This window comes from Balaenoptera acutorostrata, chromosome 2, assembly GCF_949987535.1.
Source record: "Balaenoptera acutorostrata chromosome 2, mBalAcu1.1, whole genome shotgun sequence".
In the NCBI taxonomy this organism is placed as follows: domain Eukaryota; kingdom Metazoa; phylum Chordata; class Mammalia; order Artiodactyla; family Balaenopteridae; genus Balaenoptera; species Balaenoptera acutorostrata.
Window position 1 is genome coordinate 35,810,373 of NC_080065.1, and position 15,444 is coordinate 35,825,816.

Here is a 15,444-nt window from a genome sequence, read left to right on the forward strand (position 1 = left end):
TAGTTTCAGCACACATGCAGGACCTAGCTTCCCAACCAGGGACCGAACCTGGGCTACCTGAATTGGGAGCACGGAGTCTTACCCACTGGACCACCAGGGAAGTCCCATTAGTGGTTAACTTTGCCCAAAGACACCTGACTGGTAGGTGGCTGGGGAGACAGTCTATTTACAGGTGAAGACTATAGGGGACTCAAAGCCTTATTTACTCAAGATTTATTTGGGGGCCAGGCACTATTAGCCCTTTAACTGTATTAACTGCAGAACATTCATGGTGACCCTATGAGTATTATGATACAGTATTATTTCACTTTTCCAGAGGGAAAGCCAAGGCACAGAGGTTTTAAACAACACAGCTGCTAAGTTGAAACCAGGTCTCCAACCCAGGCTGTCTGGCCCCAAGCCAGAGTTCCTTAAACACTACACTGATGAGTCTCACATGGGAAGCCTCATGCTAGCTACAGAGATGCTCTATTATATACTTATAGTGCCCCTCACCTCCCCCCAAAAAAGATACATCCAAGTCCTAACCCATGAACCTTTGTATGTGACCTTATCTGAGAAAAGGGTATTTTCAATTGTCTTTAAGTTAAGGCTCTTGAGATGGGATCATCCTAGATTTAGGGAGGGTCCTAAATTCTGTAACAAATGTCACTATAAAAGAAAGGCAAAGGGAGGTTTGAGACACAGAGACACATGGAGGAAGTGATATGAAGACAGAGGTAGAGATGGGATTGATACATCTACAAATCAGGAACGCCAAGGACGACCAATGTCCACCAGGTGTTAAGAGCGAGGCATGTAATGAGTTCTCCCTCAGAGCCTCCAGAAGGAATGAACTCCAATGACATTTTGATTTGGGGGCTTCTGGCCTCCAAGACTGTGAGAGAATATATTTCTGTTGTTTCAAGTGACCCAGTTTTTCGTAATTTGTTATGGCAGCCCTTGGAAACTAATACAACACCTCTGTTTTGTGTGCCTTGGTTGGTTTCATGGTTCCAAGATTTATTTCCTGACAACATGATAAATCTCTTAGTTATATCCATACTCTTCTAATTTCAGGAAGCCAATAATACTCTTCTTAATTTCAGAGAATGTATTCCAAATCAAGAGGATATTTACCCACATTAACAATATCAGGAGGTGAGATAAGCTCTGCTCTAAGGAGGCACATCAACATTCATCCTCCTGCATCCTCACCTTCTCCCCAGTGGGCCCTTTCCTTTATTAGTTGCTCATCTCATCTTAGAAATAAGGAAAACACTTCCGTGTGACCCTGTAGTCCTCCAGTTATCATCTTATGATCTAAACATCTAAAATTGATGGGCACTTACCCTCCACCTTTTCACATCCGCTTCCCCTCAAAGGACTGTTCATCTCGCAGGAAGTCAACTTCAGCTGCTAATGACTCTCTTGACCAAATTCAATTACTTTGCTTTCATCCTTTTGGGGGTATCCGACTGCATTCATCAGATACCTACACCTCTTTGAGAGCCCTTTTCCCACCATTTTTTGCTCCCATGACAACCTTGAAGCTCCAGTGCATGGCTCGTGTTTATTGAATTGAGATAATCCGGATTTTTGTTGTTAAATGATGAAGCCCCCTAAAGTTTAGAATAACGTTGAAAGCTTTCCTACTTAATCTTGGGGCTCCCCTTGCATTTAGGACAAAGATTGAGACTTTTTCACTTTATACATGAGACTCAAATATTTTACCCCTACTTATCTTCAACATCCTTTTCTTTCATTCTTGGATAGAAACCCCAATACTTCTCATTTCTTTTAGAAAACATTTTGGTTTTGACTCCTTCCCTTTTCAAATTAGCATAGCTCCCTTTTCCCCCATTTTCCTGCCCATCCCAGTTACCTATTTGTCTCTGAAGACTTTCCCTTCCTCCCCTCCAATTCTGGCTGGAAAGGAACCTGGCATAAGAGTTTGTCACCCACCTTTGAAGCTGATACCATACTTTTCTGCAGGATATTATTTCTGACAAGAAAAGACTTAGCTCATTAAACATGGGAAGTTTTATCCTAAAGTGAGATATTTTAAAGGAATTTGAGAAGTGCCACAGAGCACTTTGAGGGGGCTTGGGAGAGGGAATGGTGGTGTGTGGTTTAGTCATAAAAGTGATACAAGATGTAACAACCTTATAACTCAAAACCAGCATCAAATCTGGTGTCGGCAGACAGGGCCAGAATGGAAGAGCTCTAAAGTGAGTGGTGCTACCTTGGTTTTACAGCAAAAAATTTCTCTTGTTAGATACTGAAGTACAACATTTCACAGCACTGGGATTATTTTAAGGTACTTGGTATCTTTTGACTATATCCTTTCACTGTTGGGAATGAGCAGTTACAAGGGGCAAGGGAGAAAAAAGTAGGGAGAAAAGGTTCCTTTAGCATCTTCCCATATTCCTCGAAGGAAAAGGATGTGTATGGTGGGTTGTAATAGCCAAGGGCAGGTCTCCATTGTAGGCCATACAATTTAAAAGGTATCTATGCTCCCTGAAATGATTGGAAGGTAGATTCTGCCCATAGGCTCCATGATTCAAAGATAAATCCCCTTACAAAGAACCATTAAAGTTTATCGAAAAATTTTAACAAAAATGTACATCCAGTTATGTGTATACCAGAGTGATAAACATTCTCCTTTCTCCACAGGTTTGAAGAGAACAGACTTCCCAAATGTCCAAGTTACCATTTGACATGTGGTAGACAGAAGAAGTCTTGCTTCCAGACTTAGGTCCCTCCATAGGAATAATCAACTTAAATCCAATGTTTAAAATTCAAATGCATAATCCTTCCAACAATGTTACAGAATTGTCAGCTGTGCTCATAAAACCTTTAGCAGGTTTTATAATGAACTGATTTTTGGAAAGGCTTTGGCCTTTTGACCTGGGGGCCAAAAGATGCCCTACCTTTTCCCGTGACTGCTTTCCCAAACCTAGGCATTGCTGAAGAAAGTGTCTAGATTGCATTAAGCTAAGTGATTTTTTAAAAAAATAATTTATTTATTTATTTATTTATTTTTGGCTGTGTTGGGTCTTCGTTTCTGCGCGAGGGCTTTCTCTAGTTGCGGCAAGCGGGGGCCACTCTTCATTGCGGTGCGCGGGCCTCTCACTGTCGCGGCCTCTCTTGTTGCAGAGCACAGGCTCCAGACGCGCAGGCTCAGTAGTTGTGGCTCACGGGCCTAGTTGCTCCGCGGCATGTGGGATCTTCCCAGACCAGGGCTCGAACCCGTGTCCCCTGCACTGGCAGGCAGATTCTCAACCACTGCGCCATCAGGGAAGCCCAAGCTAAGAAATTTTTTAATAAAGGGGAACAAGTGGGTGTAGGACAACCAGCAAGTATAATCCTCATTCACTGGGTTTAGTCCCAGGGACTCTTCTGACCAAGGACCAAAAATTAATCAGGAAACACACACACAAGGGATGTTATCATAAAAGAGGGATTACTAATTAAAGTTCAAAAACATATACAAAAGGTCACATGAACAGCTACCCATCTAAACCTAGCTGGTTTGCTTTTCTAGTTCTTAGGTCTGTTTCCTTCTTTAGAAGATTGAGAAGAGAAATAAGAAGATACATCTGAAAACAGATGAGGGTCTAAAGTTACTATATATTTTTGACTCCTTTTTAAGGCCTAATATAGAATAGCAAGTTGTAAAGGAAACTATGCTGAGTCAATAAAATTAGCTTCATTTGAGTGAAGATCTCTAACTTGGATTTTGGACTTAATACAAACCATGTGGGGACTTCCCCTTTCCATGGCACAAGAATCAGATGACCAGGAGAGATTTTGCAACACTTTTTTTTGGTTTCTGAGAAGGCTCTGAGAAATGTATACCAGAAGACTGTGTGAGTCATCTTCAGATGACTATGTCCTTTGCACTAGAAAACAATCTGCTATAGTTTATTTAGCACTTAAAGTGATTCATGCAAGTATTTAGAACCTTGCAATACTCAGAATAGGGACAAATTTGTGTAGGGACAAACTTGGCTGGTGCCTCCTTATTCCTCCTTACCTTTTCCACCAATAGGAGTGTATTGGTATCAGCAATGATTCTAATTAATGATTACAGGGTTCTAAAGCAATATCATGACACATGTTTGCCACCTCCCTCCCAGTCTATCTTTTTACCTATTATCCTGAGCAGAGAGATATTTTCTTGGTCAGTCTCAATGCTGGTAGAAGGAATAACTTGAGTTAAGAACTTATTAAACGGTAGCCCCATTCCACAAATGGTAGAGGACTTGTTTTTAATGTTAAGGGGAATGGTACAAACACCTAACCTACCAAGTCCTTAAAACACTTACCCTGGCAGCTCTATGGAATAGAATATGTATCTATTTTATGAATACTGAAATGGACTCGGTAACACAAGATCAATCACTAATAAATCGCTGGGCTCAAACTGAATGTGATCTGTGCTCCCTTTCCTACTATATGTGCTGCTGCACTTACCTTTTTTTTTTTTTTTTTTTTAATTCCACTGATTTTTAACCTGTATTTTTTCAGCTGGTTTCAAAGTCATAATCTCATTGACTTTAACATATCAATTAACTTTCCGGAAAGAGCCACGTAAAATAGACACGGGAAAGGGAGTTAAGGAGAATCAAGAACAAAGCAACGTAAATGTCTTTGCTAGTGTCCAGCACTTTGTACAGGTCAGAAATGTGCTTTCTTGTCCTTTGGAACTTTATGTCTGTCTCAGCTGAGCTAATGAACTAGGACATGTGAAATATTAACCTCTAGGGAAGATCTCGGGGTCCAAGAGGGCAGCAAACAGCCTTCACCACTATCTTCAAAGTAGCCTTTTGAGAATAAGGGACCTTGCCAGAAATGATGCAGCCAAGTTTCTGGTATTTGATGTAAAGCTATTCTCCTTTAACTGCTTGACTTTCTATGCTTTTAGGAAGGTTTATTCTTCTCTGTAAAGGCCAAGTTGAGTAGACAGTAAGATTTTTGCAGCCTATTTAACTGGGTAAATAAGACTATGTTAACACACACTGAAAAGGAGTCCTTACGAGATTTTCTTGTAAATGCTGACACTGCTGTAGGGACCTTAGGAACAAAACATGCCTAAGTCAAGGAGGTATACACTAGTTATGCATTTACAGAGAGCACATATCATTGCTGTTAACCCCTAGGAAGGATGCTGCACGACTGATAGGACCTATAAAGCTCTGAACCAGAAAAATTTCCCCTATCTTTGGAATCAAGTCAGACCAGAGTTAAGAGCTCCTCACACAGTTAATTCTGGGTAGAGGTGAGATAGTATAGCAGCTCAGAGTTCAGGCTTGGAAGTCTTACATACTTTCACTACTTTCTAGCGCAGTGGCTTGAGGCAACTTATCTAATATTCATTTCTTCACCTGTAAAATGGGAATATGGTTTGCAGAGTTGTTATAAAAATCAGTAAGAACTGATGTAGAGACCTCAGTGCCTTGCATCCAGAAAGCGCTCAACAAATGGCAGCTGTGATTAAGTCACAGCTAGGTTTCACGGACACTATGTGCCGTGTATGCGGTCTTGTGTTGTAGCCGGCATTGCTCTTCCACGGCAAGTGTTTAAACGATTTTAGAACAAGCGGGGCCAATAGGTGAACAGCTAGTAAGGAGAAACACTGTTAGAGCCACATCCTGTCCAACTCTGGCTTCTGTGACTCTAGAAGGTAGGTTCTGACAGGAACAGGACTGTGGGAATAAAAACTACTCTAAGTTACCCAGAGAGGCCTGTTCTAATGAGTCCCGAGTCAAATCCAAGCCTACGTCATTACCACTGGCAGTTTAGAAGGTCTACCTCACATCCTCTGGGGAATTTTATGTGGAGCTCTTAAGACGCTGAAGTCCATGTCACACCCAGATCCATTAGCTCAGAATCTATGAAGGAAGAGACGCAGGCACCAATATATTTTCAAGATTTGCAGATGATTCTAATGTACTGACAACTTTGAGGTACAGTAGTCTAATTTCCATAATCCTTTGTGCCCTTAAAGAAATACCAAGTGGGTTAAACTACTGAGCTGGAAGAGACCTAGGGAATAATTTGGTCACACCCTTTCATTATAAAGATTAGGAAACTGAGGGCAAGAAAGAGTATATAACTTGTCTAACTGTTAAACAGCTGGTTGTGGATAAGAGTTGGTACCAGGAGAAATCTAGATCCTAAAATGAGACTCTAGTGTCTTATTTCTAGAGATTGTATGAGTCAGCTTTTTTTAAAACTATTTTTTAAGAAGGCTGTACAAGGCCCGTGATATAGAGACTGAACCAAGAACACCTCCCATTTAGTAGATATACCAAGCAAACAACAGGATAATTTAGCAGAATAGTTTGGACATGGAATTTCATAGATATTTTCTGAACCAAAACAGAAAAAGGATTTTATGTGGTCTAATGATACATTGTCACTGGATTCTCTTTTGCCTATGTAGCTAGAGTTCTGCTTGGTCAAACTGGCTCATTAATGTTGATTTGGCTGCTTGGAAGAAAGTATTTGGCTAGGTTTGAGATGCAACCCACAGATCAAAGAATTCACATTATTTCAGTACATTCTCTACTACTCAGTGCTTGGCCTTTTAGTGTTTTTGTTTGTTTGTTTTTGTTTTTTTTAAAGCACGATAGGAAGTTTGAGTTCTTGAGTTGGCAACTTCCAATATTCTTGACTTATTATGACCTCTCCTAATTTTGTACTCACCTCCACCCATTTTGTTTTTAAAATAACTTTGTATTAGGAGTATCTCCTAACAGGGCCTAAAGAATAGTCATCATAATAAAAGTGTTTGGGAGAGTTTAAGGCTTTAAGAAGGAGCTTAATGTTATCTGAATGAAGGCCCATTCTCTAGACTGGGCAATGCAACAAATTCACTAGAAATGTCTAAAAATAGCTCACTAGTCTAACAGAAGTATGGTTTGCAATCAATTTTGCAATCACATTACTTAGTTGTTTCAGTGCAATGACTTATTTCTAACACTTTACTAGGGTTAGAAAAAGTAGAATGTGTAGATTCACAATTAGAGTATGCTCTAGCCTCTTGGCAAGCTGGGCACAAGTTAATATGCTTGTATGAACAAAAGCATAGCAGACTGATTCTAGAATCCCTCCTTACACTTAATCAAACTCTAAGAGAGAAAGTACTGTTGGAATATCTCTGCAGTCGTTGGGCTGTGTGGAATTTTTGTGAATACAGACACATGAAGCTTGGGGTTGGATTGACATGAGAGAGTATACCCATCTCAACTTTAACATCTCAGCCAATCATTCTACCCCAGTTCTTGAGTATGACTTCCTCTAGCTTAGACTGAACAGAATAGGAAAACTGAAATCCAACTTTATCCTTTAGCTCCCTTCTACAAAGGGAAGGAAGTGACATTGATACTTTGGAGATTTGAAAATCATGTTTGTGCCACTGCTTTACATTCCTAGCATTGGATCATTTGGGGTAGGCTGTGGTAACCCTGACACCAGGGACCATTTGGACATGGCTCAACTAGGCTATGGTACATGTACTCTGTGTATCTTGAGTGAGTTGGGCAGGGTGATGTAGCGGGTGCAACTTGACATGGAAAAGAGAATGGGGGATTTCTGGTCTAGTGTGCAGTGTGCTTCAACCTAGATTTACCAGAGCTCTGCATTTGATGGTTATTGGGCCCTGATCTCCCTAACGATGTGGTATTTGTTCCTTATCTGTTGCTATTGTCCTTTTTTCACTTGTCCCTCAGGAGCTATGTGGGGAAGAGAGATTGGTAAGGTAATGACTGCATCCTTGAGTGAAGTTCATAATATTAAGTACCATCTTGAACTACCTTATTAGCTGCTTCTCTTTCTATTAGTGAGATACCAAGTCACCTATGGAAGGAGCTAGGAGTGATTCCCATTAATTCTGAGGAAAGGTTATTAGGAATCCATTGTTCTGGGGGAAAGGATAATATGGCTTTTGAGGGGGTGGGAGAGGCTTGACAAATGCTGCTCTTCCCCATATACCTTGAGCTTTAGGCTCAGAGATAGCTGACGATCTAGTGGGTAAATTTGTATACCAAGCCAAGACATTTCTGGGAAATGGCCAGTGGATTGAAGTGGTCCAACATGGGGTGGTGTGTGTGGGCGGGGATGGGAGGGAGGGGTGGAAAAACTCCTTATGTCTGAGGAACGGGTAGAAGACAAAACGTCTAGACTCAAGACCTGGGCTCAAATGTCAGGGTTCCCATCTAACCCAGCCAAGAAGATATGTTGGCACTTCGGGCAGGCCTCAGTACCCTGGCTGGTGGGTGATATGTATGAGCACATTGAACGAGCTGTGTGACTAGAGGGCCTGTGGGGACATGATGGAACTCGGCAGAGCACTTCTCCCCCTACCCTGGGTCACCACTACAGGACCAGAGAGAGCAGCACCTGCCTCAGTCACCAGAGCACTTGCTTCAGTGGACAAAAGCCATCATGGTTTAGTGGTAGCACAGTAGCTCACACTGGGTGCTGTCATAACGCTGGGAACACATGCTGACAGTGACAGAACGGGGTCCTCGCCGAGTCTGGTCTAGTTATGAAGTGATAGTAACCAGAAAGTATACCAAAAAAGCAAGTGGAAGGAATAAGATTCTAAAAAGCTAAACGTTCGTAGATAACCAGAATGGCTGAATGGAATAAACCAGTTTTAAAATCTGAGTTTAGAAGAACTCTATTTTGTACTATTAGATGGTAAAGTGGGACAGTATACTCCATTCTGCTTCCCTCCCATCCTAAAGGCAAGGGAAGAGAGTATTCTAAGGACTGAACAATTTATATGAAATATTTTAGGGTTTTAAATTAAAAAAATAAACAAACCAAAACTACTAAATGGAAGCCTCTGGAATTTTTCTATTGCAGGGCCTCTGGGGCAATAATTTGAGAAACATTATGATACAAAAACACAAAAACACATGATTTTTACTTTGAATTTGGCATCTAAATGTACAGTGGATATTATGCTTGTACCTTACAGGAAAATGTAGTCAAAATACTAATGAATCAGAGTGAGGGAAAAGGACTGTCATTGCACATTTGATTTCTAGGCCAATACACTGACACTATTCCTACCTTCTTCAATAATCTTCCCTCATATCTACGTATACTTACCCAGCTGACCAGCAAATAGTTCATTGTTTTCATGTCTATCCTTCCCAAGTTACTTTAACATACTTCTACCAAAACTCACCCCTCTTCCTAATTCCAAACTAGTTTTTAAATAAATCATACAAATGAATCTTAGCAGTTTGTTTCCTAGAATGCACAGTATCAAGTTGTGCTTTCTCGTTCCCAAATGAAATAACCTGAATGACGTCAGCCCAGCCATGTAGCACACCTAGCACGTGGAGTTCAGAATACACAGTTTATTCATTTGAGCCCCTCTGTGATTTCACCTATGATGCTTGCACATGTAAATCTTAACTGGTTTTTTGTTTGTTTGTTTGTTTTTAATTAATTTATTTATTTATTTATTTTTGGCTGTGTTGGGTCTTCGTTTCTGCGCGAGGGCTTTCTCTAGTTGCGGCGAGCGGGGGGCCACTCTTCATCGCAGTGTGCGGGCCTCTCACTATTGCGGCCTCTCTTGTTGCGGAGCACAGGCTCCAGACGCGCAGGCTCAGTAGTTGTGGCTCACGTGCCCAGTTGCTCCGCGGCATGTGGGATCTTCCCAGACCAGGGCTCGAACCCGTGTCCCCTGCATTGGCAGGCAGATTCTCAATCACTGTGCCACCAGGAAAGCCCTCTTAACTGTTAAACATGTTCCACTTTCTACTTGAGTGCCATTATAATAGTTACCTTGAAAGTCCACGTGGATATTAGAAGAGCTCAAGAAAGCACGTTATTTAGAAGCACCTGCATCTTATTTATTTACTTAAAATTTTTTTTGCTTCTGTGTCTGGTTTATTTTATTCAACATAATATTTATGAAGTTCCAGCCTTGTATGTTGTTCATTATCATTGCCATATATCTCATTGTATGAATACACCACAAATTTTGTCCACTTTGGAGCTGTGATGAACAGTGCTTCTATGAACATTCTACTACATATCTTTTGATGCATGTATGTGTGCATTTCTTTTTATTTTACTTTATTTTTTATTGAAGTATAGTTGATTTACAATGTGGTGTTAGTTTCAGGTGTATAGCACAGTGATTCAGTTTATATATATATATATATATATATATATATATGTATGTATGTATATACTCTTTTTCAGATTCTTTTTCCTTATAGGTTACTAAAAATTACTGAGTATAGTTTCCTGTACTATACAATAAGGCACTTGTATTTTAAACATTAAGCTATAAACAAACATTTACATACACTAGTAGAATTATTTTATGATATACCATATCAGGCCATTTTAAAAGCAGGCAGGTCATCTTAAACTTTCCCTCTTCAGAAAACCAGTGCAAGAAACACTGCTTGATATTTAGTTTCTTCTTTAATAACCTGGCTGAATTATATTAAATTCCGCCGTGGTTTCCATTCCTAGGCAGAGCCCCACGTTCATATAATCTTCAAAGCCATGGCTTGAGTGTTTCTGTATCTTTCTGTAACTCACGTTTCAGAGATGTGCTGTATTTTGGAGAGTTTAAAGGAAGAAGAATCCAGCTGCCTTGTAACACCCACACAGAGTAGTCAAACTGAGGTGTATGTAGTGTGTGTAGACAGTCAAGACTTCTTTTTTGTTACATTTCTGTACATAGACCAAAACCATGAAAAAAGTTCTTATACCTATGTAGACCCAACATAAGATGAGTTTAAGTTATTTGATTCTAATATGTTATCTCTGGTTCTGAGTGGCCTTTTCAGTAGAATATGCCCTTTGTTTTAGTGTTCAATCTACCCTTAGAGTTGGCATTAACCTTCCATGAGAGACTTTGCCACTGGCTCCTATTTCCACGTCTGACACGATCTCTTCTAGTTGGGCAAGATATCTACAGCCAACAGGGCATTTGGGCTTCATCTCCAAGAATGACAATGGGTCTGCTAACCCCATAGATAAGAACAGTTTTTTGCTTTTTTTTTTTTAAACACTTACTGTTACCTGTGTGCTGAATATATTAACTATCACTTTAAGGATTTTTTTTTTAACCGTTTAAAAATGAACTTTTATTGTAGTCTGAGAAAGACGCTACTTCAAAGTGATTAGTGTAAACTGCCCTAAGGAGGAGAAACAGGAAAAAATGCAAATCTCTGAGAAAAACCTACTAATAAAAACCATAGATTGAATCACCTGGTTAATTTAGTAGTTACTATAGTGAAATCCACAGAGAAAAACAGAAGCCAAAACATAATTCAACATACGAGTCAAAGGATATCTTCTTCATGATTTAGCTGATTTCCCTTAGAGAAGACTTGGTTGTTTTCAAACAAGATGAAGGAAAAAGGAGTCATTTAAAAATAAAAAGGGGGACTTCCCTGGTGGCCCAGTGGTTGAGAATTTACCTTCCAATGCAAGGGACACAGGTTAGATCCCTGGTTGGGGAACTGAGATCCCACATGCCGTGAAGCAACTAAGCCAGCGTGCTGCAACTACTGAGCTCACACGCTCTGGAGCCCAGAGCACCAAACCTAGAGAGAAGCCTGCGCTCCGCAACAAAGATCCCGTGTGCCGCAACTAAGACTCAATGCAGCCAAACAAATAAATAAATAAGTAAATATTTTTAAAAATAATAAAAATAAAAAGGGACTTTCTACTTATTTGTTGAATTTCAGGTTTACAGAGAACCAGGAACTTGATAACCAGCCCTCTCCCCGCACCGGACACCAGTGCTCTATCATGCTGAAGGTTAGGAAGTCTCCAGAATGCTATCTAAAAGGCCAGGGGAACTCATCCAGAAGAAATAAGCATATAGGCTCATTTGCTTACTTCTTGGTTGCTGGCCAAATTAGATAAGTTAACAGATAAGAAATCCCCAGGTAATTGCAGATTCTGTTAGACAAGGAGAAAGGCAAGTCTGCCAACTTGTTTTCTTGCTTCTTGTGGTGATATATTAATTCTACTCAAGTGCTAAAAATTTAGGAGACAGGTTCCAAAAATGGTCTGAAATAGCTAGCCCACCTGCTTTGAACTTGTGTGCACGCAAATACTCTAAGAAGCTGCTGCATGGGACTTTCCTGGCAGTCCAGTGGATAAGACTCCATGCTTCCAACTGCAGGGGGCACAGGTTCCATCCCTGGTTGGAGAACTAAGATCCTGCATGCCACGCAGCCAAAAAAAAAAAAAAAAAAAAAAAAGCTACTGCAGAGTGAGATGGACAAAGTGGTGGAAATGCACAAGCATCCTTGAACTTGAACTAAGGTTCACACGCCATCATTATTCTCTCATCTTTTGGGAAATGGTATTGCAGCGGTCCCCAACCTTTCTGGCACCAGGGACTGGTTTTGTGGAAGACAATTTTTCCATGGAGTTGGGGGGATGGGGGGTGGGAGACGGTTCAGGTGGTAATGAGTGATGGGGAGCAGCAGATGAAGCGTGGCTCGCTTGCCAGCCACTCACCTCCTGCTGTGTGGCCCGGTTCCTAACAGGCTGCAAACTGGTACCAGTCCGCGGCTGGGGGTTGGGAACCCCTGAATTGGACCAAATAAACACATGGGGATAAGTCAGTGCATTTTTAAACTGAGGGATGGAAAAATTCTATATGGCAGCACATTAACTCATGCTAAATGAAACAGATTTGGGATTTTAATTGCTTCGCAGTTGAAGCAACTACATTGAACAATGAATGTAACAAAGTGTTCTAGTTTATCGAAATATCTGTATATGGTTCATTCACTGCAGAGGTAGATGAGCACAGGTAGTTCCAATTACAAGAAAAAAAAAAACCTACCACTTAATACCAGACTTTCGCTTATAAAGTCTAAGGCGGTGAGACAGGTTTTGTTTCATGAATTCTATACATAAATTCATGAGAATGCAACCAAAATTATACCTGTTACAATCATGTAAGTCATCACCATTAACTGGTCCTCCCTTCCACAAACATGTCTAGACATCTACCTTAGGGATCATGACATACAATTGGCAAGTTTGGAAGAGTAATTCAGGGAACCTTGTATCTACTAAAGCCTTTGGGAAAAAGCCACCCCTATATGATTCCAAACATTAACCATTATTAATCTAAAGAAGCTTTCAGGAAGTCAATTTCTATTCCACCTTTGGCAATCATTTAAGTGATTCTACAAATAAAGTTAAAATGGAGGTGGTGTTTCAGAGCACCAAGTTAAGAGTTCTTAGAAAATGAAGATACAGCTTACTGATTTTCTTTCTTGGTTGTAATAATCAAAGAACACAAAGAAAGACCTCAAGTATCACCTTAATCTGTACAGATTTCGAAAAGTTTATTCTGGAATTTAAAGAGAGACTTTGAAGATTTTCTAACATATATATTCCACTGGATTGTGTTCTTAAGTCATTTCTTCTAATATTAAAATCATTCCAGAGCTGGGAGAAAGGGGAAAAAAAATCAAATTTGTACCAGCTGCATAAAAACAAGGTATCTAAGAAAATTGCCCTGGTTATGTCATTATACACCATTTTCAAAGGCTCAAGTCTTGAATATTTCATTTACTATTTTTCTCTTTTTTTAAACATAAGTTCCTCAGGTGGCATTAACCAATGACTTTGAGGAGCCTAGAAAAATGATATTCTTCTTCCCCAGGTCCAACATAATTTTTTTTTTTTTTTACGTTTGACCTAGATATTATTTTGCAAGATTGAAGAAGTAATCAGTGTCTTAACTTTATATTTACATGAAGTAATATTCAATGCAGTGTGCTGTTTCCTATAAACCTACACTGGTAGCCTGATAAACAACTCAGTTTGGGTATTTTAAAAGGCAATAAATGCATTAACTAAATAAACCATCAATTCATATAGAGACAAAAGAATTGCTACTTCCCAAAGAGCTTAACAGATTTGAAATGATAAATTTATATACTTGGACAATCTAGTTTCTCTGGCTTTTTGGACTGTAAAGGCTCATTTATTAGATCTATGTCTGTGTCTTTTAAAATGTGTTATTCAAAATCATCTCCAGCTGCAAATAGTGTTAGTGTGAGTCTAATGCTGGTTAACTCTCTACTCCTTCCCCGTTAAATGAATTAGACTTAAGTTAATAGTGAGAATACTGTATTGTCTAACAGTTGCACTAAAAGCCTGTGAAGTGTGTCTGTTTTCTAGTTCTCAGAGCTTTGGCTAGAAACTGTAAGAAATTAACACAACATTGTAAATCAACTATACTTCAGTAAAATTTAAAAAAAAAAAAAGAAATTGTATCGAGTATTTGCCCTTTGCATTGTTCTTATTTATAACCTGCCTAGCACTCACAGTCGCAAGTATCACCTAATGGTCAAGGCTTGGCTTTAGGGCAAGCGATTGGTCAAAAATGTGACTTACTATGAGGAGACTTTCCCAGAATAAGCGGATGAAGTGAGAATTCTTCCTTCTCCCAGGCCTGCTGCATGTACACCATCCCTGTTGGGTTTCATTGCCTTCTTAAGATGACAAATCATGGGGGTGCCACATGGGTCTACAGTTTTAGCATGAGATGAACTAGTAGGCATTGTTCATTACTGCCGGCCACTTTGCTGGGCTTGCACTGAGACCTCCTGGCCTATTATGAGATGTCATATTTATATTCAACTACAAAAAGGTTTCTGATTAATCTACACAGGAATGCCAACATCAATGATTCACTGTGAAGGAAATTTACTTGATTCATAAAAAATGTAATATTTAAGCAAGCGGTTTCATTAGCTTTTAGAGCAATCTCATCTGTTCTCTGAACCATTAATGACCTGTTGCAAAATTCTGTGTCTGCTAAGTAATTGACATTTAAATACTTGAGGAAAACATGAATGGATATAAGTGATTAGATAAGGACTTCATTTGTAGCTTCTCTTTACGATCCCTATTATATATGGTCATTAAATAAAAGGAACTTCGGTTGGTCCTTGAAGATTTAGATTCACTCCACAGTGGCATCTGCTCTTTTCTAGTTTTATTATGTAGGCATTTTTAGCATCAGAGAATGCAATTAGATCATTTGTTTCCTTAGCTGAACTCTATAGCCCTGTGCAAAGACAAGTCTTTGAAAGCCACTATTAAGTTCCTAATCCAATCTTTATTAAAAAAGACTCAATATTATGGACCAGGAGGTTAAAACAAATCCTTAAAAAGGTAATGATCAAGCTTTTCTATAACCCAACGATGCCTTCTACTGCAGTAAAACTTGAAGTTAGGAATATGTTTATAGTCTTAATGTTTTTTTTTTCTTTTCCAGTATGGATTATTACAGGATATTGAATATAGTTCCCTGTGCTCTACAGTAGGACCTTGTTGTTTATCTATTTTACATATAGTAGTTTGTAATATAGTTGTAATGCCTTTAAAAAACAGAATGTAATCCTTAAACTATAGAAGTGTGTAGACAATGAG

The 15,444-nt window shown here is 39.5% G+C and overlaps 1 protein-coding gene across 6 annotated transcripts in view; it reads right to left on the reverse strand.

Annotated features, from left to right (window-relative positions):
* The window catches only part of DAB2 (DAB adaptor protein 2), a 53,275-nt gene that overhangs the window by 23,725 nt on the left and 14,106 nt on the right, over positions 1–15,444 (reverse strand). The window contains exon 1 of one of the 6 annotated variants that reach the window (XM_007192167.3): positions 14,404–14,490. The exons of the other annotated variants lie outside the window; for them this stretch is intronic. The gene's annotated coding sequence lies outside the window, so the exon portion shown is untranslated. Of the gene's footprint in view, positions 1–14,403; positions 14,491–15,444 lie in introns of those variants that run through there. 6 annotated transcript variants of the gene reach the window in all.